Here is a 21,154-nt window from a genome sequence, read left to right as displayed (position 1 = left end):
TGCTGTTCTTGCAAAAAAAGGGTTTTTATTTTATTTATATATATTTTTAAATGCCATTTAATCCTTGTATTTTTTAGCCAAGTTATATCAAATCTACTCCAAAAATCTTTGTTAGAGACAAAGACTCACCGTTTGTCTCTAGTACACTACACTGTATACTGTGAGCAGTTCAATCCACATACTTCTGTCCACAGATATGCTTGGGTAATGACCAGAGATTTTGCATCAACCCAGGAAAGCACAGGGATTTCAGAACTACAGCTGAAGAGCACCTGTTGCTACATGCATTTCCACATATCTAGAACTTTTGAGGTCTGCTTCAGAATGTGTTTTCTTACTTTAAACCTAAATGCTTTAAGCAACAGCTCAGATTTCTTTATTCCATAGAACAAAGGAAAAAAAGGTCAACATTACTATGCAAAAGGGTTTGGAAGAAGGATCAAGTCAGTCTGAACAATGTTAAATGAAATAAAGATTTGTTCATGCACTTAATCCTGAAGTCTCTTTTCGACAACATGAAGATATGACTGAGTAACAGATACCTGTTTATTTTTGAGTATTACTTTTTATGATGCTAGACAGAAAAAATTTCAAAAGACTACTGTTTTTCTTTTTTCCTTCAGGTACTCCTCACTGAAAAGCAGCCACTTCTGATATTGTGCTACTTGTTAAACATTGTGCAGAAACTTTCCCCAGTGGCTTTGACTGAGGAGGGAAGGGAAATGCAACCAGCAGGCTGACTTTTCTGCCATGTGAAGCATTGTTGAAATCAGCAGAAAGAAGCTAAGAAATCTGTCTGACATCCTGTTAAAACCAAGAAGCTGTTACTACAGTAGGCCTCTTGACAGGGTATCAGAGCTCACACACTGAAACAAGTTGCTTCATGGGTAGCCAAATGTGTAAACCCTCTTCCAGTGTCCCTACCCCCATGAGTTCATTGATGTCTAATAAAAGATGGGCTTATGAACACTAATGAGAACCCTCGCTCTGCATGGCTGCTTATTTTCATGAAATTTATAGGAACAGGGTAGCTTTGGGACTTCTTCCACCCCATCAACGACAGGTTAAATTACCCAGTGGGTTCAAAGCTCAGAGGAGGAACCTTGACAGATTGACTGATAGATGAGCCCAGACATGCACATACAAACAGCTTGACTGTACAAGTCTGGCTTCCTTTGGCAAGAAGGAGCAGGGATTTTATTGGTCCTAACCAACAGACTGGAGAACTTGTAGAAAATTACTCCATATTGCCTTCCAAAAATGTTGCTTTAATATCAACTCAATGGCTAACACATCACGTTACTGTCTTCCTAGGTTGAGTGTACTTGCTGAACTTGAGAAGCTATGATACCATCACTGGCAAAGGTGGTACAGTTGCAAATGTGACGAAAACAAAGGTCTGGAGAAGAAGGAGAACTTTTCAGAAGAATGTCCTTGATTTTAAAGGGCAAGACCATGGCCTTGAGAAGCCAAACAATTTTTCTGAAGCATGATTTTTGTGCTGCAGGCGTATTTACTGTTCTAAGACTTCCTGGCATTTGGGTGGTGTAGGTAGAACAGATTTACATAAAAAGGGGAAAAAAATTGAAACCTTCAAAGGATATTTAAAAGGACAATATCCAAATTCACTGTCTGTTTGGGGGATTTTATTCAGTCAGAGCTGTTGCTGAGCCTTTTGTGACCAGATATTTGTACGTGTTATGCTGCATGCTTGCAAGGCTGCATGCAGGAGATAATATAACTGACAGGAGAGTGATGATGAATTCCTACAGCACAGAGGGCGCTGGGAGGTCAGGAATGGGGCTACATCCTCTCCAGCATAATGGCACCACCTTTCCCTTTGTTTCCTGCAATGCTAGTGGCAAGGTGCTCCCCATCCACAGGCAAGATACACAAGGGTGGGTGCTATGGTGCTGACAGGCTGAAGTTCCCTTGACTTCCCTAGGGAAGTCCCCTGAAAATTCCCCACTTCTATGCACTCCTATGCCCTCTGATTCGCTTTGTAGCACATTTACAAAAGCCAGAAGACTTGTGAAAATCTGGGGGAAGGAAGGAGAACAAAATGAATTAAGAAAACCAGATATAAGTAGGGCACTGAACAGGATTTAGAAGACGTGACTTCATCTCCAAGTTGTGTTGTGATGTGCTGTTCCCAACCACATTAGTCACAGTTCCTCAGTTTCCATACACAGAACAAGGTGAAGAGGCTGATTACATATGAAGAAGGCTTTTAGAGTCACTGACAGAGATGCAGAAATGCTAATATATCTACATCATCCAGCAGTGCAGCATACATTTTAAATCCATCTTTCTGCCCTTCTTCACTATCCAGATAAAGATGAGGTGCTTTATGCTACTGTTACAGCACTGGGGTGGGAAGGAACTGCAGTTTCACTTTGCATCCAACTCTCTTTTTGTCTAAGGTTAGGAGTGGGTATGTTCACAACTGGTTACATTATTTAAGAAATTTCCATAGGAAGCAATGTCTAATTATGGAAAGCTACAAGAAATGCAGGGCAGAAAAAAGAAGAAAAAACAACCAGGTGGAAGCATACACACACAGGGAGAAATCCTTCTGTAAAATTTCTATGCCAGTTTCTGCTACCCTCAACTTATTCTTTTTAACACCAACTTGCCAAAATAAATGATAAGTTTGCATTTTCAGTGGTTGCTTTTTTGGCTCTAACTTTTCCTATGCTCAACTTCAGCTCTAAATACATTTTCAGGAAGGGAAATGAATGTGTGCCCTTCCTGGTAGCAAATCTTCTAACTGTCTCTGCACTTCATCAGGCTGTGAAAGGCAGACTTCACACCGTGAGAAACAGTCCAGGATAAATGAGCCCATTCACTCTCTTCATTCATCTTTTAATGTCTTTTGCATGTGTTTAGATTGTACCATGGCATAGATAATGCTATTCACTTTTAATTATTGGTTGTTACAGTACTCAGCTTTCAGTGAGAGAACATTATAGCTGACGAAAATTCAAATAAGCAAACACCAAAATGATGGTAAGAGGATGCCTAAGGCTCAGGTCCCCAGATTGTTCTGTAGGAATACTTCTATGGTGGTGTTGATTCAAAGCCTGCTCAGACTCCAGAAGTCTGATTCTGAGAGAGTTTTGAACCAAATCCCAAATAGTTTCATGAGTTCACCCTGGTTTCAAAACTTATTTCATACCTCTGTATACTTAGGAATTTTCCCAGAGTAGAAAGAAAACCTTAAACCCATTCATCACCAGACTGCCTGCTCTGGTTGCAGAACGTCCTGCTGACAAGCAAAGCAGCTGCTTACAAGTAGAAGACACTGTTGCGGGGGGAGCTAGTTCATGCAAAGAACTTGTCCTTTAATGTGTGAAAAAAGAGCCACACACAGTCACAAGAGAGAGTATATATCACAGCTTGTCAAGAAATCCTACCAAATCTAAGCATTTTTGACATGCTTCTGCAAGAGTAGAGGATCATTTGGATTATGGGCACCCAAACAGCAATTTTTCAAGGATACCAACTGGTGAATGCGAGGATTCCTGGATTCCCATCTCTACTCTGAAGACAAAACATACATGAGCTCTGCTGGCTTATGCAACCAGAGTGGGTCCAACCAAATGCCATGCATTTGTTTATGAGGCAGTAAAGAGCTATCTCCCGATTTAAAGTAGCAGAAGTGTGTCATGCACCACTAGGGCTTTCTTTATTTCAAGGTGTAAGAGAAGGCAATTTCACAACATTCTGCTTGTCCCAAGCTTAACCTGCGACAGAGAAGCCCATGGCATTACCCTGAGGTGGAATCAGGAAGAGTCCTGCAATCCATTTTTCCTGCATTTGAAGGCAGGAGCTTGAAAACAGCTGCTAGAAACAATGGAAACCTCAGGGCTGGATTGGCTTCAGAACACTTTGTAGGTAGGAGGACAAGCTTATCAAACAAGATTCATGTGAAGTATAATATTCTGCCCTGGCACAGCTAAATAACAACATTTGTGATAACTCTTTCCCGTTCTGCTGACTGAAATAGCAGCAGCAGGTACCTATATGCCCACTAATGTAATTCTTTCTCCTGTGGGCAGTAGAAAAGGTCCCACACAGCATGCTGCCTTGCATGCTCAATCTTCACTGCACACTTTGCTACGGGGAGGTACAGATGTAAAAAGCAAGCAGTGATGTCCCAAAAGAGCCCAGAGATATGGTCAAGGTAATTCAGGCTGTTAGAGACAGAGTAGACACTTGAACAAAATGTTCAGGCTGGATCTTTAACTTCTTGGCTGTCCTTTCCTGCTGATAACAGACGCAAGTGACAGAAGGAGCTCAGCAACATCCACCAACTTAGTAACAAACATTACTGTGCTGGGAGACTGGATGGATAATGCAGTCCCAAAGCATGGATGTAAACTAATGCCATCAGCATTGGTATAAATAGGGTGTCTGCATTTAATTAATAAATAATAGGCTACAATGCTAATCTCCTTCTGCTAGCTTTTTCTAAAGGTGCATTCTATTAATCACATGTCACTGCCAACCTGGTCACTTCTTTTTTCAGATTCAAGACAGAATTAAACAAAAAAATAAAACACCTAGCTAGCTAGAAATAAATGGATCCTAGATACAGCAGGGCAATTGAATAGCACAGCCAGAATTATGATCCACTTCTGATTTCAATCCTTATCTACAAGTTTTTCTCCCTAAGGACGGATATAATGCTTTAAAGAGAGAGTGAAAACTTGCTATGTTGTTAAAGGTCACCATGTTACTGATGTCTGCAAAATGGAGGATTTCTCTTTCCTCATACATTGCCCATGGAAATTCTGTCACTCCACAGTATCTGCAGACACGCAAGCAACCATTTCTGCAGTCACTGTATAAGGCAGATGAGACATTTCTTTGGGGACAGCATAACTTCCTGAAAAGCCCTGAACATATCTCAACTCTATGGCACATGGTCAGAATAGGAAGATAGAAACTGAAAACTAAATGTTTCTGTTGGTATGGACATGTGGCAAGAAGGAAATGACAGCACCACATAGGAGGAGCCATGCAGATTACATTCTCTGCATGGGAATGTCTGCTTTCCGGGACACTCTCCTTTTATTGTTCTGAATGAACTCCGTAAACATGAATATTTTCCTCCATTTAGTTTTAGGAGAATTACCGTGTTATGTTTTTTCAAGGGTCTCTTTAGAAAAATCTGGAAAATTTTGCCCCAGGAAACAATTTCCCCTTGCTTTTTGTGGGGGAAACTGGAGATGGTATACATATTTAGGAATTTGATGGAAAAATATATTCTACTTGTTACATGTAGTTGATTAACAAAATGCATCCTTATTAATTGAATTGAATTATTAAAAGTTTTTTAGAAAGTTCATATCAATTCCAACTTGTTTGATATCAGAGTTGTACTGAAGCCTTAAAAGAGTAATTCTCTGGCTAAATTTTTTTATTCTTCAGTCAAATACAAGCCAGAAGTCTCAGCACAAATCATCTGGGTGAAATTTTACACTCAGTTTATGCAGAAGGTTAAATGAGATCTAACAATTTCATCTAGATCTAAATCCTATTCCTTTCCTTTTTATCTAGACAGAAACACCAGAATGGCTAGTGCTCCAGTGTTTTGGCCTTTCCTCTCAAAGTCCAGACTTCAAAAAGGAAACATTAGAAGTTCTAATAAAACCCTATTGCTTGTAATACCAGGCAAGAGCATGGGATCACACACTGAGACCAAGGAATGGCAGGGATAAATTCAGTTCGTTGCAGACACTGGATTTGAATTTCTGTTGTGAACATGATTTTTGACCTCTATTTTGTTTTAGGTGTCTTTGGTCCCTTTGAAGAGCTCTCTATAAAGATACAGTTGGTATTTAGGGAAATCTATAGCCTTGCACTCCTGTTTCTATGCAGTACCCACAGACCTGCCTCCTCCGTAGCAAGTGCCATGGTGGCATAACAGACTCCTTGTCCCTCAAATATTTGCTAAACCTCTTTCTGCTAGAAGGCTTGTACACCAAAGGCAGCTGTCTGGCCTTTGATGTGATCACATTCACCCACCACGTGGTGTGAGAGTGTAGGAGAATGGTCCTTGTGAAGAAGGAGGCTGTGCTGTTGACTTAAGCACTTGTGTGTGCTATTCAGGATGTCACTTGCTTTGTGTCAGAAGATGTGTTGCCAAAAGGAGCTTTACTTGAAGGCCATCCTACTGTTTTCTTGCCCTGGGCGGACCCTAACTCCTCAGCCCCTGACCTGATCTACTAATTTCACTCCTAACTGTGCAACACAGCACAATTCCTTTTGTGAAACCTCGGGAGACATTATATGACAACTCTGTATCCAGACACTGCCTCTGATTGTCTTTATATACTCATTTTTTAAGGAAGAGATTACTTTCGTGTATTCTGTGTTGTGCAGTGAACCTGGTGTTGTCATTCCTGGCTGGTCTTCAAGGCACTGCCACAAGAAAGATAATAAATACATAATTAGATTTCTGATCTAGGGAGTTGAGAGACTGTGTTTAGTCCAATCTCTAAAGTCATTAAATTCACACAATCTTCATTTTCCCTTGCCTGTGGTTCTGGTCTACTCTTCCATATCTCTTTTCCATTAGTTATTCATAATGATAAATATTATCATAGTAATTTTGGGAAAAAAAATTAAGAAAGAGCACATCCAATGTACCTTACATTGTGGCAATATAATCTCATGTTAATTGGCTGTCTGATTGGAAGTACTAGTATATTGTGGTTTGTAATCAATGCATCTGGCCATTCATCAGTGACTCCAGAGATGGATAAAATAAAGATTTTTGGGAATTAATTACCATTCATATAGTAGTTAATAGGCAGGAAGTATTTTTTTAACTATCAATTCCTGCATTTAAGGTTTGATCCCTCACTAAGGCAACTCCTAAGATACTTAAGTTACTTTTCCCTTATTTTTAACATCTTCCAGTCCTATTCATTGGGCAGTCTCAACTTGTTTTATGAAACAAACCTGCCCTGCCATGGAACAAACCTGCCATGCCTCCTCACTTTCCACAAGCATCCATAGGCAGTTTCTCCTATGGGAAAAAGATAGATCTGATTCCATAAAAAAGTGTAAGGAATCAGCCCCACAAAGCTGGCTCCAACTATTTTGAAGAACATAATTATTTTGGAGATTTTCAAAGGGAATATTTAGACACCCAAGGCCCATTGACTTTATGTGAGATTTGAGCAGTGAAACACATTTGACACTTTTGAACACCTCTATTTATCTAACCAAGTTATTTCTTTGGAATTAATGATTAGAGAACCTGAACACCTAATAATCTTTAATGCATGTATCCTTGCAGCACCAATATTATTTTATAGAAAGAAACTGGAGTCAGAGCAAGATGTTCGGCCAATTTTACGTGTATATTCAGACAGTCAAAGGTAATAATAGTCACCAGATAGAAATTGAGTGAAAATAATAGCCTGATCCTAAGTAACCTCTTCAAGGTCAAGGAGAATATCTGTGGCAAGGCACGAATTAAGCCTCAGTCTTCCAAGCTGCAGTCTATTGCCCTGTGTAGAAATTTCTCTTCCTCTGTGCAGGATCAGGCTGCAAGACTGTCCTTAAAATTGAAAAGAAAGGAAACAGTCCCTCACTAATTGAAGCCAACTGTTTATCCTCCCTGGGGGAAAATGTTTCAGTGCAGTGCTGCCTTGAAAATTACCTCTCTACAAATGATATTACAAGGGGCCATATTCATTTTCTATCACAGATTCCAAAGCAAGCTGGTTTTAAAGATAAAAATACTTTTCTTAATTATGAAAACACATTTTAAAGACACTGATACTACACGTCACTACTTTTAATTTTAAGGTTTTGGGAATTTTTTTTTTTTGGTTCACTCTCTGTCCCAAGCATGTGAGTGGTAGCAAAGTAAAATACAAAAATGAAAATGGAAATTGACTTTAAATAGGAATTAAAACTGATCAGATAATCTCTATTGCTCAGGCTGATAAGGGTGCAATCCCTCCTATTCTTCCCCTGATATGATGATGCAAACACATTAGTGAAGAAAGATACCTTTTCTTTTTAGGACAAACCCCCAACCTCTAAAATTCATAGTTTTTATATAGCAATTTTTATTCATAGATCTTGTCTAGAGTTTCAGAGAAGTCAAGTATCATCCTTCATATGATACAGATAGAAAACAGTGGCCTGAAAAGGTGAAAGTTGTGATTCATCTTACCTCTCTTTAGGTGTCTAAAAGTGAGATATCTAAATCTAAGTTAATTGCCGTAGGTTCATTCCTGATTCAGTGAGGAGAGAGAGAAGGGAATCTTTGAAGTACCATTTATCCGATCTGTCTTAGGACAGGATGAATCATGGTTTGGAAGCTCCTCTCTCTCTCCACTGTCCATAGAAGAAGACTGGATGACTAACTTAGACTATATGCTTAATATTTTTGTGATAATAAAAAGTGAATTCTGCCTGAAAGAACATTTTAAGAACAGTGGCACAGTAGCCCTATTTAAAATTTCTTCTGTCCTTAAGTCCAAGGCTCCTAAGAGGCCCAGAGATTCTGGGTAAAAGCAGTAGATACAGTTTACTCAAAGAGCTAAATTATTTACATAGAGAGATGTTCTGCCTCCCAAGCCGATTTCATGTACATACTGCAAAATATATACAGCAATTGGAAAATGCTGTATATGTCACGAAGAAAAGTTTTCTTGACCTCCAGTATTTCCAGAGCCTTGAAACTTCTTGCAAGCTGTGATACTCTAATCTGAGATCTCAGCAGGCAAAAGGTAAAACCCTCCCCACTGAAACTCCCACTCAAAGAGTTTGTCTGTGTCAAAACTGGGTTGAGCCAGTCTGGGTGCCAATAGCTGAGGGTACTGCCTATGGTACAGAAATTTCCTAGCTCCTGCTTTCCAGAAATACCTGAATTACTCTAGAGTCAAGGGGATTTGTGAGTCTACGGTAAACAAGTGACAGCTGAGGAGAAGCAGGCACATATCAAAGAATCACAGAATATTCTGAATTGGAAGGGACCCAAAAGTCCACTCTTAAGTGATCCTCCAATATGAGGATCAAACCCACAACACTGGCATTATTAGCCCCATCCACTAACCATCTGAGTTTATGACAGAAAGCCCCACTCACCATCTTCATGTGCTGAACACTTGACTCAGTTTATACCATGGACAGCAGAATAACAGTACCAGGTCTGAAAACAACAGATTGTTTACCCAGATTCAGGGTTTCAGATGTGGTTAGGTACCTGATGGACATTGATCACACTTGGGGATAGTTGAATAAACAAATGCACATTAATTACATGTGTATGCCAGATTCATGCCACTCTAACTTTCCAGAAAAATCTGAAATTCAGATCTAGAGCAATGGTGGCAGGCATGAAAATACTCTGGGTACCTTCTTAGATTTTTTGTTGCTAAATGTAAAACATGCCTCTTTGTGAAATAAAGGAAAAGAGCCCATACAACAGGAGTAAGGACAACACCAAGCCCCTCATACCTAACAGATTGGTGACTGCATAGGAGTTGCTAGAACAGCACTGATCCAAGAGCTGCATTTAGGCTCAGTGTAAGAACATTTTGATTCTTAGTGAGTGTCAGACGAAATACTCAAGGAAGAAGCTTGGAAATCTCAACAAGTAAATGAAATCCCTAAGGTTTGAGCATCAGTCACCCTTACTTTATTCAACATGGGCAGAAAAATGGTCCATATATTTCTTTTTCCCCCAAATGTTTCTTTGAAAGAACAGCAAAGCATGCTTTACTTTTTTTAAAGGAATGACTGTGTAACCGTAACTAGAAGTTCATCAGTGGAAAAATATATAATGAATGGCTTGTTATTTTGACTCTTTTGTGAGACAGGTCATTAGAAACTTCATTTGTCTACACAAATTGCACTTATTCAGCTGTATTCTAATAAAATGCACATTGCTTTCAATAAAGGGAATGCATTTGCTATTGATGTGCTATAAACTACTATACAGAGAGGTGTTATTATATTCCTGTGTAATAACAAGCCAATTACAGTGATCAGCAAAACCTTTACAATAAAGTCAATGTACAAGGAGTGATTATCATAATGCATTCTAACTGTTCAGTGCCATAAATGCCTTGCAATTAATTGTGGAGTGTATATATAAATGTACTATTAATTCCATATAAAACCCCATTGACAAGCAACCTTTACATTAAGAAAAAGATACAGGGATTGTTACATGTCCCCCAGTTCACCTAGAAGGCTGAAATGTATTTACAAAGGTAGGATTTTTTATAGGATTTTTTTTTTTCCTCCCACTGCTCCTTCAATTTTGCCCTTTTACTGAAGAAAACTCCAAATATCACTCTGCAGTGTGAGGGCTCTTGATTATCCACTGCAGCTGATTTTTGGCCCTGTACACATCCTTCTGTGTACAGCTACAGGCTTTCATTGGTGCCTTAACCCTTTGACACTGACAGCCTTTGCATGAATGCCAAAGGCACTATCTACAAGAAATGAGCAAATAAAAGCATACCACAGCCCAAGCAGATAATAAAGGAAGGGTGTGAAGGAGAAGGGAATCAAAGTTACATAACTGATCAAAAGTTCTGTCATAGCAAGAACAGAACCAATATCAAAACCTCGAGGAGATGATCTCCCCAGTCTCTCTCACTCCTTCTTGTCAGTAAATTGTTAGGTTGCAGACACTTTATGAAAAATATGCAATGTGGTTTTTGGTTTTTTTTTTTTTTTTTTTTCTTTTATTCCCCTAATACTTGATTTTAAAAGATTGTCCTTAGGACATGTGCTAGAACACAATGTCCTGTGGATCTTTTCCAGTTCCTATTGATGGGCACACTTCCATTGATTTCAATCACCATGGGAAGGGCAGATGTGAACAAAAGTTTGATGTCCCTTATATTCTTTCAACATTTGACTGTGGGATGGAGCACATCAGCCTTCAGCAGAGTCATCAAATATAAAACACTATACATGGGGATCTTCTGAAGCCTTTTTCTCATCCAGAATTAAGTTTTAACAGAGAATGGAGAGCATGAATGGGGTCATCCAGGGCCACTTTGAATTAACTGATCCATTTGCATGCTGGTACACTCTCCCTGCTTGAAAATACAGCTTTCTGAGGACAATACAGTGTCAGCTGTCAATAGGGTCACACAGTGCTGAAATTCTACAATAAACCAAGAGATTTTGATTTCCCATTGACTGTAATCAGTTCCACAACCAGCTACAGCTAGAAAGACAAGATTTCTATGAGTATCAAAATGCTCTTCCTAGATCAGGTTTTCCTTAGGGCTAAAGGAAAAACACTGCAGGTCATAAGAGAAGTTCAGATCTGAAATAAAATCTAATGGACATGTTCTCAGACTGATGCTCAAGTTTGTGGGATACCTTAAGGGGCTGTTGTGGTCCTGGACCCAGCTCTTTCCCCAGCCCTTGACAAGACAAACAGGCTTCAAAGCACTGACATGTCTGCCAATACTGCAGCGTCTCCTACAGCCATTCCTCAAGAGCCTGTGATAATGCCACCAAGGTTTGCTGCTGGTCCTGACACTTCCCCAGCCTCTGAGGCAAGAAAGCTACCTCTCAATTTAATATCAAGATCTTTACCTAGATTCTTGTTTTTTCATGATATATTTTTTTCTCTTTCATTTATGAGCTCATCTTTGCATCTGATAGACTTTTTAACAGAATATTAGGTTTATTCTTCACCAGTCATTTCCTCTCTTTACTGTCCACACAGATATACTGCAATTCAGCTCTAGTGGGTAGTATTTAATATACAACTACTGGCGAAAAAATATTTAGATTTGAATGTGGCAGTATTTTTTTCAAATGACTCCTGAAAGAAGTCAAAACCAGCTGACCAGGTTTGGTACAAATCTCTGGAAGAGCAGACATATGAGACTTATTTGGAGGATTTGATATGGAGCTGGGGACCTCCCTTCAAGCTGCAAATGTTGACAAGAGGGGAGAGAGATGTTCTTTAGACTGTTGTAAACACTGAGGGAAAGGGAATTTGAGACCCTAGAGGTAAAAAATGATTTTTTTCAGAGGTCTTGAGTCCAGAGTTCATATAATTTGTAAATGTTGCTCTACAACTAATAGTCAGCATCTCCAGTACAACATTTTCAGTAAAAGCTGGGATTCATGTGTGGTGTGACCATTGCAAGTCCCTGTCTGTGCCGTTCTGTTCTTGAGCTGTAAAAGATCAATGTGAGCTGGACTGCACTCATTGTGATGTTGAAAGAGTTAATGGAGATGTGTTCATTAAGATCTTTTTCCCAGCTCTGAGATAGGAGAAAATTATCTTTTTCCCTAAATAGTTTGCCAGTGCCACCTGCTTTTTCCTGCTGAATGAGTGTGTAGACTATAAGAGAAAACAAAAGATAAGTCGTTGTGGAAAAAGCTGTGGCAGGCCAGCTAAAATGTATGGATTGCCACCTTGGAAGAAGATATTCCCTCCGCCTGCTCTTCAGCCTCTTGAGTGGGAAGTCTTTTTAAGGTAAAAGATTGGAAACAGCTAGTAAAGTGTCTTCCAAAGAGCTTGATGTTACAGGCAACATGTGTGGATCAGAATTAAGGAAGAGATACAAGCTGCAGATGTACAATTCTGGCACGTGCATAGCCCCAGACTTCAGGACTTCCTGCACAAAGGCACAGCCCAGCCTTCAGCAGGGCAAAAGAGAAGATGCTGAGCTCTGTCAAGACTGCCCTCTGCTTTCTTATCCTTAAATGTCTTCCTCAGACTTTTCTGGTCTAAAGACCTGAGCAACCAACTAATTCTTTACAAAGGGCTTCTGAGGAGGAAGGAAATCATTCCAGGTGGGACAGTTATACCAGTTTGAAACCACACTAAGCTGAAGTCAACCAGTCTTGCTTGACTAAATAGGCCTATATGTGGCTAGTACCTCGATGGGAAGCTTCCTGAGAGGTTTTGGCCATCTGTACAAGCTGTGTAATTCTGATTGGTTACATGGGAAACTGACTAACAAATAATTACTGGGACCTAGGACGGATTACCTTGCTTCCTGAGCAGACAGCTAACAAGTTATAAACTACCTGCATGAAGAAGGAATTAAGGCTTTTGTCCCAAATGAAAATTGGGCTTAGAAAATGTGGAGAGGCCATTCTGACCCCATCATCATTACCAAGTTGATGGGAGGGTATAAAAAGGAGCAACAAAATCGTGCATGAGCGAGACACACTGTTTTGCTATTAACTCTGATTTAGTTCTTGAATATTTTGCTCTGAATCTGGAATAAACCATGACCAAAGAGATAGTTTCAGTCTTTGTACATCAAGTAACAGATAGAGAAATACTGCAAGTTAGTTGAAATACGAAGTCCAAGCCTTCTAGCTGCCAAACAGCAAAAAAATGACACAGCACACTCCTCAGAGGAATTCCACAGAGGAATGTGGGAGCAGTGGAGCATCTAAGCATCACTAACAGGCTGCAACTGGAGCAGCAGGAGAGTCCTTTTCTTTTAAAAATATTATTGTCTGTACAACATAGTGGGACCTCGGGGCTGTGTTTATCATAGGTTAACCCTGCCAGCTGCAGTGAGAGTTGCCTAGTGAGAGCTGGAGATATTGTGGATGAAATAAGAAATGGCTCCAAACTTTTGCCCCAAACCACAAAACAGACTTGAGATCATTCTCCAAGTTTGAGAAACTTTAGGTGGTAGATACCTGCAGGCTATTTTTAAAGCTTAATATCAGACAAAGAACTGAGGAAAGCTACCTCCACCTTCACCAAGATGAAAATAATAGTGAATTCTAAGTTTAGTTGGGATTATTTATGTTCAAAATTTTGGAGTTCTAATTTACATCCCTTAAACTGTTTTGGACTAACGAATCTCTGGAAAAGTAGTTTCCATATAGTCAAGATAAAATTTGGCCAAAACAAAGGCCAATGAAAGTTTATAAAATATCCTTAATAGAGCTAGACTAACAATCTGATTTTTCAGAACAAAATATAGAATTGCTCACTTTCTATCACAGTCTGTCAATTCTGTTAGTATTAAAGTATAAAATCTCAAAGAACTCTGACCTTCTGATCAGGTCTTTGAAGCTTCATGAAGCATTTTGTAGAAGGAGTACCCCTATAGAAAATTTTGTATCTTGGCTATGCACATACATGCACAAACAAGCAGGAATTTAAAATGTAAAATTTTCCCAGTAATTTTGACTATTTCCTTAGAGAAATATATTGAGGATACATTGATTTCTATTTCCCATGGGATTAGGCAAATGTAAATAATGCCAATTTTTGTTTAAAAGGTTTTCATGCTTTGTCTTGCTTGTAGTACAATATGGAGATTAACAAACAAAATAATAACCCCAGAAAAAATATTAAAGGGCATTCACCATGTCCATTTTGGTGGGCTGACTGTAATTTTTGCCAAACAATATATTGAACACTTTCCCAGATTTAGATAGCCTAAATTCTAGCTCTCACACACTAAATGCTAACACTCACTTTCATTTCAACTGAGATTTAGGACACAGGGAGGGTTAAAGACTGAAAAAATTCCAGACTGCAGAGCAATAGAAAAGCTGAGCTCAATCTGCTTGAAGGAGAGAATAAATCTGTGACTGTCATCACCTTTTACTTGTGGAAGGACTTGCTGAAAAATTCAAAGATTAATGTTTTAGTAACATGCAAGTATTTGTCCCCAAAGAAAACACAATCTCACTTCCACAAGAATGTTGCTCACCTTTTTCAGGAAAAACCTGCTTGCAAAATGCAATTCCAGGGAACACTGCATATTTTCCTTAATGCTGTGGCCTGGCACCAGAATTCCCCTTAATCCAGGCTGTGTATGCTCCATAATCCAGAGTGTGGATTTTGGGCAGACCAAAGACTTGTGCTCTGTGGAAAAGCTGCTTCATTGCCCAAACCCTGCTGCTCCCCTATGTCCCATCCTGATGGAGGGACAGGGTATAATAAGGTACAACTTAAGTTTCCTTGTTTTTTAGGTTGACCTTTATCTTGCAGCCCTAATAAAGCCTTTTCTGTTTGCTGTGCCTGCTTTAACTGGTGGGCTCTTGAAGAACTTAAGTTTTCATACAATGCCTCCCTGGGGTGCCAGTTGTTCTTTTCTCCCACAGCTGCCCTTGAGTCATGCTATCCTGGAACATCACCAGCCCAGAAGTAGCTTGTCAGTGGGGAATTAGAACCATGTGTCTTTCACACCAATGATGAGAGCACCCGCTTGGACTCTGCATTATGATCACCACTGACAGAAGAAATATGGGAGCAGACTGGATGGGAAAAGATGAGGTTTGTGTAAGATGAGGAGATAATTAGCTAAAATACAATGGGGAGGTGACCACGGGTGTGATAATGTGGAATCAAGCTGCCACTGGAGCCCTTTGCAGTTCAAACCACTGCTCCTAAAAGCAGCTGCTCTTAGCAAAAGAGTTTGAAAACCCTTCCCAGAGAGTCAGGCATGTGTTCTCTATTACTGATTTGCATTAAAAAAAAAATAAAAAAAAAAAAAAAGAAAAAGATTGGGAGCTATATACCCTGTAGGCGCACTAAGCAAATTGGCCAGCCTAATTATTATTTTTTGGAATGTCTAATTAAATGGACAAAAGGCCCTCCCTTCACTCTCGCTGTCGGCACAAACTCCACTGGAATGTGCTTAATGTCCCCTCATTTGTCCAGGCAGCTGAGCCTTTCCATTTTCCCCTAGGAGACTGGCATTGACAACTGCCCATAGCTTATCCTGTCCTACTCAGACACAGAGCCAGATCATCAGAGAAGGAGGGAAAGGGGAGGAAATTGACCTGGTTCTACTAAAAACCACTGGGCAATGCTGGAAGATGTGGGACATCTTTGTTGCAAGTCAGAAATGTGCCCTGGCTTTTGAATGCAGAACTTGCAAGATCCCATATCACAGAATCACAGAATAATGAGGTTGGAAGAAACCTCTAAGATCATCGAGTCCAACCTATGCCCTAACACCTCAACTAGACAGTAGCACCAAGTGCCATGTCCAGTCTTTTTTTAAACACATCCAGAGATTGTGATTCTACCACTTCCCTGGGATGACAGTTCCAGTACTTTATTATTCTTTTGGTGAAAATTTTTTCCTAATATCCAACCTATACCTTCCCTGATGTAGCTTGAGGCTGTGACCCCTTGTTCTGTCAGTTGCTGCCTGGTGGAAGAGACCAACCCCCACCTGTCTACAACCTCCCTTCAGGAGGCTGTAGAGAGCCATAAGGTCACATCTAAGCCTCCTCTTCTCCAGGCTAAACAACTCCAGCTCCTTCAAACATTCGTCATACGGCTTGTGTTCCAAGACTCTCACCAGCCTTGTTGCCATCCTCTGGATGCACTCAAGCATCTCAATGTCCTTTCTAAACTGAGGGGCCCAGAACTGGACACAGCACTCAAGATGTGGTCTCACCAGCGCCGAGTACAGGGGAAGAATGACCTTCCTCCTCCTGCTAGTCACACAATTCACACAGGCCAGGATGCCCTTGGCCTTCTTGGCCACCAGGGCATACTGCTGGCTCACTGTCGATCAGCACCCCCAGGTCCCTTTCCACCTGAACACTGTCCAGTCACACTGTCCCCAGCTTGTAAAGGTAGGGGATTTTTGTGGCCAAAATATAGAATTTGGCACTTAGACTTATTAAATTTCATGATGGACTCTGCCCATCCATCCAACTGATCTAAGTCTCTCTGCAGAGCCCTTCTTCCTTCCAATAGATCAACACAAGCTCCCAGCTTAGTGCTGTCTGCAAATTTACTTATGAAGGACTTGATGCCCTCATCCATGTCATCTATAAAAATATTAAATAGAACGAATCCCAGCATAGACCCTTGAGGGACACCACTGGTGACTGGCCCCAGCTGGATGCAGCACTGCTCACCAGCATTCTCTGGGCCAGCCATCCAGCCAGTTCCTAACCCAGCACAGAGTGCTCCTGTCCCAGCCGTGGGCTGCAGCTTCTCTAGGAGTATGCTACGGGAAACAGTATCAAAGGCCTTGCTGAAGTCTAAATAGACAACATCCACAGCCTTTTCTGCATCCACCAGATGAGTCACTTGGTCATAGATGGAGACCAGGTTGGTCAGACATGACCTACCCTTTGTAAACCCATGTTGACTGGGTCTGATACCCTGGCCATCCTGTAAGTGCTGTGTGATAGCACTCAGTATGAACTGTTCCATTATCTTACCTGGTACTGAGCAGGCTAACTGGCCTGTAATTACCAGGATCCTCCTTCCAACCTTTTTTGTAAATGGGTGTCACATTGGCCAGTTTCCAATTGTTTGGGACCTCACTAGTGAGCCATGACTCTTGATAAATGATGGAAAGTGGCTTTGCAAGCTCATCTGCCAGCTCCCTCATCACCCTAGGGTGGATCCCATCTGGTTCTATTGATTTATAAATATCCAAGTGTCCCAGTAATTCTCTAACTGCCTCCTCTTGGATAACAAGAGGACCATTCTGCTCCCTGGCACCACCTACCAATCCCTGAGGACAGTTGTCTTGAGGACAAGCTGTCTTACTACTAAAGACTGAGGCAAAGAAGGCATTAAGCCTTTCTGCCTTTTCCTCATCTTTAGTTACTAGGTTGCCTGCCTCATCCAATAAGGAACAGAGGTTGGTTATACCCTTCCTTTTACTATTAATATATGTGTAAAAAATTTTTTTATTATTTTTAACAGAAGTTGCCAAGTTAAGTTTAAACTGAGCTTTGGCTTTCCTATTTTTTTTCTACATGCCCTGGCAGCTCCCTTAAATACTTCCTGAGGAATCTGTCCTCCTTAAAGAGATGATACATCTTTTTTTTATTTCTAAGTTTCCTTCAAAACCTCGTTGCTTATCCAGACTGGACATTTGCCACGTCAACTCATCTTTTGGCACACAGGGACAGTCTGTTCTTGCGCCCTCAAGATCTCTGCTTTGAAGCACACCCATCTCTCTTGGACTCCTTTGTTTTCAAGGGCTGTTTCCCAAGGAACTCTCTGAATAAGTCTCTTAAATAGGCCAAAGTCTGCCCTCTGGAAGTCCAACATAGAGATCTTATGTCTATTCCTCCTTGTTGCACCAATTATCGAGAAATCTATAATTTCATGATCACTGTGCCCCAAGCGGCCTCCAACCTCCACATGACCCACCAGTCCATCTCTATTTATGAACAACAGGTCTAACATAGTCCCTCCCCTGGTGACCTTGCCCACTTATTGTGACAAAAAGTTATCCTCCACACACTCTAAAAACCTTCTGGACTGCTGTTTTTCTGCTGTACTAAGTTCCCAGCAGATGTCTGGTAGGTTGAATTCACCTACAAGAACAAGGGTTGATGATCCTGAAACATTGTTCAGTTGCTTATAGACTAAGTTGTCCACCTTTTCATCCTGATTGGGTGGACGACAGCAGACTCCCAGTAGGATGTCAGCCTTGTTGGCCTTCTCCTTAATTTTTACCCATAGGGACTCAACTTCATTGTCATTAGTTTCAATACCTATGACATCAAGACATCCAAAACTTCCCTAATATAAACACCCCTCCACCTCTTCTTCCTTTCCTGTCTCTTCTGAAGAGCTTGTAGCCATCCAGTGCAGCGCTCCAACTATGTGAGTCATCTCACCATGTCTCTGTGATGGCGACTACATCATAGCTCTGCTGCTGCACCATGGCCTCCAGCTCATCCTGTTTGTTACCCAGGCTGAGTGCATTGCCATACATGTACCTCAGCTGGGCTACTGATTTCTCCCCTAATACAATCTTATCATCCTTAGGCCTGCTTCCACACAGCCCAGATGTATTCCCTTCCCCATTCAGGCCTAGTTTAAAGCCCTCTCACAAGGTCTGCCAGCTCATGAGCTAAAAACCTCCTGCCCTTAATAGAGAGATGTATCCCATCTGATTCAGTAGAGCAGGTGCCGTAAAAGCTGCCCCATGATCTAAGAATCCGAAATTTTGCCAGCGACACCAACCTTCGAGCCACTTAATGATGTGAGTGCTCCTATTTCTTTCATTGTTTTTTTCTGCCATCAAAGGAACTGAGCAGAACACTACCTGTGCACCTGTCCTATAAGCCGCTTGATCCAGTGCCCTAAACTCCCTTTTAATCACCTTGACACTCCTCTTTTCAATCTCATCACTGCCAGCCTGGAGTATCAGCAGTGGGTAATAATCAGAGGACTGAATCAGCCTAGGATGTCTCTCAGTGATATTTCATACCTGGGCCCCAGGGAGGCAGCAGATTTCCCTGTGGGATGGCTCTGGTTAACATACAGGGCCCTCTCTTCCCCTCAGAAGGGGATCGCCCACTATGGTTACCCTTCTTTTCTTCTTGATGTTAGACGTGGTAATCTGTTTTTTAGACAAGTAATATTTGGGAGGCTCACTGGGCAGACAATTATCTTCTAAATCATCTGGCTGGCTCTCTACATCTAAGGCCTCATACCTATTCTGAAGTGGCACCTGGCTAGAGGATGGGGGGCAGGAGGGATTTTTGTTATTACCTCCCCGAGCAGGGACACATTTCCACTCCCCTTCATCTACCAGGTGCCCCTCTATTGCCTCAGAATTGGAGGCATATGAGTCCTCTGACTCTTGGTGGGCCTCCCTTAAAGATGTAAGGGCTGAACTCCACCAGTCTATTTCCCTTTCACTATCCCTTTCACTATCCCTTAATCTTTCAACTTCCTCCCTAAGCTCGGCCACCAGCGAAAGGAGGTTGTTCGCTTGCTCACACCATAGGCAGGCCTCCTCCACAGCAACCCCTGAAACCATGGATAAGCTCAAACACTCCAGGCAGGAATGGGTCTGTACAGACACATCCTTTTCGGAGGACTCTACTTGGTCACATACACTTGTACCAACCACAGATTTCAACCGGGTTAAAACATTGCTAGGAGAAAGCCCAAAATCAACCAACGAGTAAAAGCACCCTACCTAACTAGCAAGAACCTGCAATCCTGCCTGCTTGCCCTGCCTGCTGTGACCCCGTTTGCCCACTCCTGTTCGCCGTGCTCCAGGTCGCCATAAGAGACCTCTTATAATGAGTCACTCAGGAATTAAGGAAGCTCCACCTCCTGCTCCTGAATTGTTCACAACACAAGCCCCTCACCTGCTCAGCACTTTTTTAACTGAGTCACTCTCATTATACTCATACTCATACTTTCTGCCCTGTATTAACCAAATTCCCCCAAATTTTCTTTAGAGAGGTTCTGAAAGGGCAATGTTTATCTCTGAGATTTCTGGTGTTTTTCCAGCACTCAGTTCTGCTGGAAATACATGCAATTCTGCATTTAAGTGGCACCACAGCCAATCCTTACAGAGCCTCTTTGACCTGTGGTTTCACCAGCCTGTAACACCAGCCCTTTACATACAAGCTATATACAAATTCTTCCAAGAACTTGAGTCACTGGAGAGTTTCAGCCTCACAATGATGCAGCCAAAGTCCCTAGAATCTACAGCTTTCAAAAGAAAAGAGAAAGAACAAGGTGTCTTTTCTCTGTCAGGCATTTTTTTCCTTTTAAGTAGTTGTTGCTGGAGATTTCCACTAATGCCAGCACAAAGATAGTCATCCCACAAATGAAGAAGAGTTTATATTTATGGTGGAAATTGAAAAGTTTTCAGACATCTAAGAGCTACATCATTACTAAATGACAAAATCTACTCCCACGTTTATCAGATACATAAGCACTAGAGGTTTTTACTGAAAAGATGAGGAAAAGGCTCTCTGTTTTTTTTCCCAAAGAGATAGGGATAGAGAGGAAGAGAACATGTCATTATATATATGCGTGTGTATATATATATAAATGTACAGATACAAGAAAAAAATAGCAGGGTGTCATTTATCCAGTATAACAGACCATCTCACACTCTCTCAGTGATCTGTGTGTTTGATCTGACAAACAGGCTCCTATTAGAAGAGTACAGCAAAGTACCACCATATCAGTTCAAGTAAAAAAACCTTTTACAGGAAACACCTCATCACTGGTGATCTATTGAACAGTCACTTAACAAAGCCTTCCAAATCCACTGTATAGAATGGAAAAGCAAAATACCAGCTCCTGATTTCAGCTGTACCTGTGCAAATCCTGAATAACTCCCGGGGTCTGAGAGAAATCTTCAGTTTCCACAACAGGTTTATCCAGATAAGCTGATACAGGTGCAGAAAACTCTGC

The 21,154-nt window shown here is 41.0% G+C and overlaps 1 protein-coding gene and 1 long non-coding RNA gene across 18 annotated transcripts in view; one reads left to right on the top strand and one right to left on the bottom strand.

The window, feature by feature from the left end:
• LOC146763799 (uncharacterized) overlaps positions 1-17,535 on the top strand; it is an 81,867-nt gene extending 64,332 nt beyond the window's left edge. Inside the window, exon 3 of the long non-coding RNA XR_014951606.1 lies at positions 624-17,535. This is a non-coding gene — a long non-coding RNA (uncharacterized LOC146763799). The remainder of the gene's footprint in view (positions 1-623) is intronic.
• The window catches only part of CELF4 (CUGBP Elav-like family member 4), a 708,055-nt gene that overhangs the window by 296,575 nt on the left and 390,326 nt on the right, over positions 1-21,154 (bottom strand). The gene's annotated exons all lie outside the window — the stretch shown is intronic.

The sequence above is a fragment of the Lonchura striata genome, chromosome Z (assembly GCF_050655825.1).
Source record: "Lonchura striata isolate lonStrDom1 chromosome Z, ASM5065582v1, whole genome shotgun sequence".
In the NCBI taxonomy this organism is placed as follows: Eukaryota; Metazoa; Chordata; class Aves; order Passeriformes; family Estrildidae; genus Lonchura; species Lonchura striata.
The sequence above is the reverse complement of the archived record's forward strand: the minus strand, read 5'-3'. Positions and strand labels throughout refer to the sequence as shown.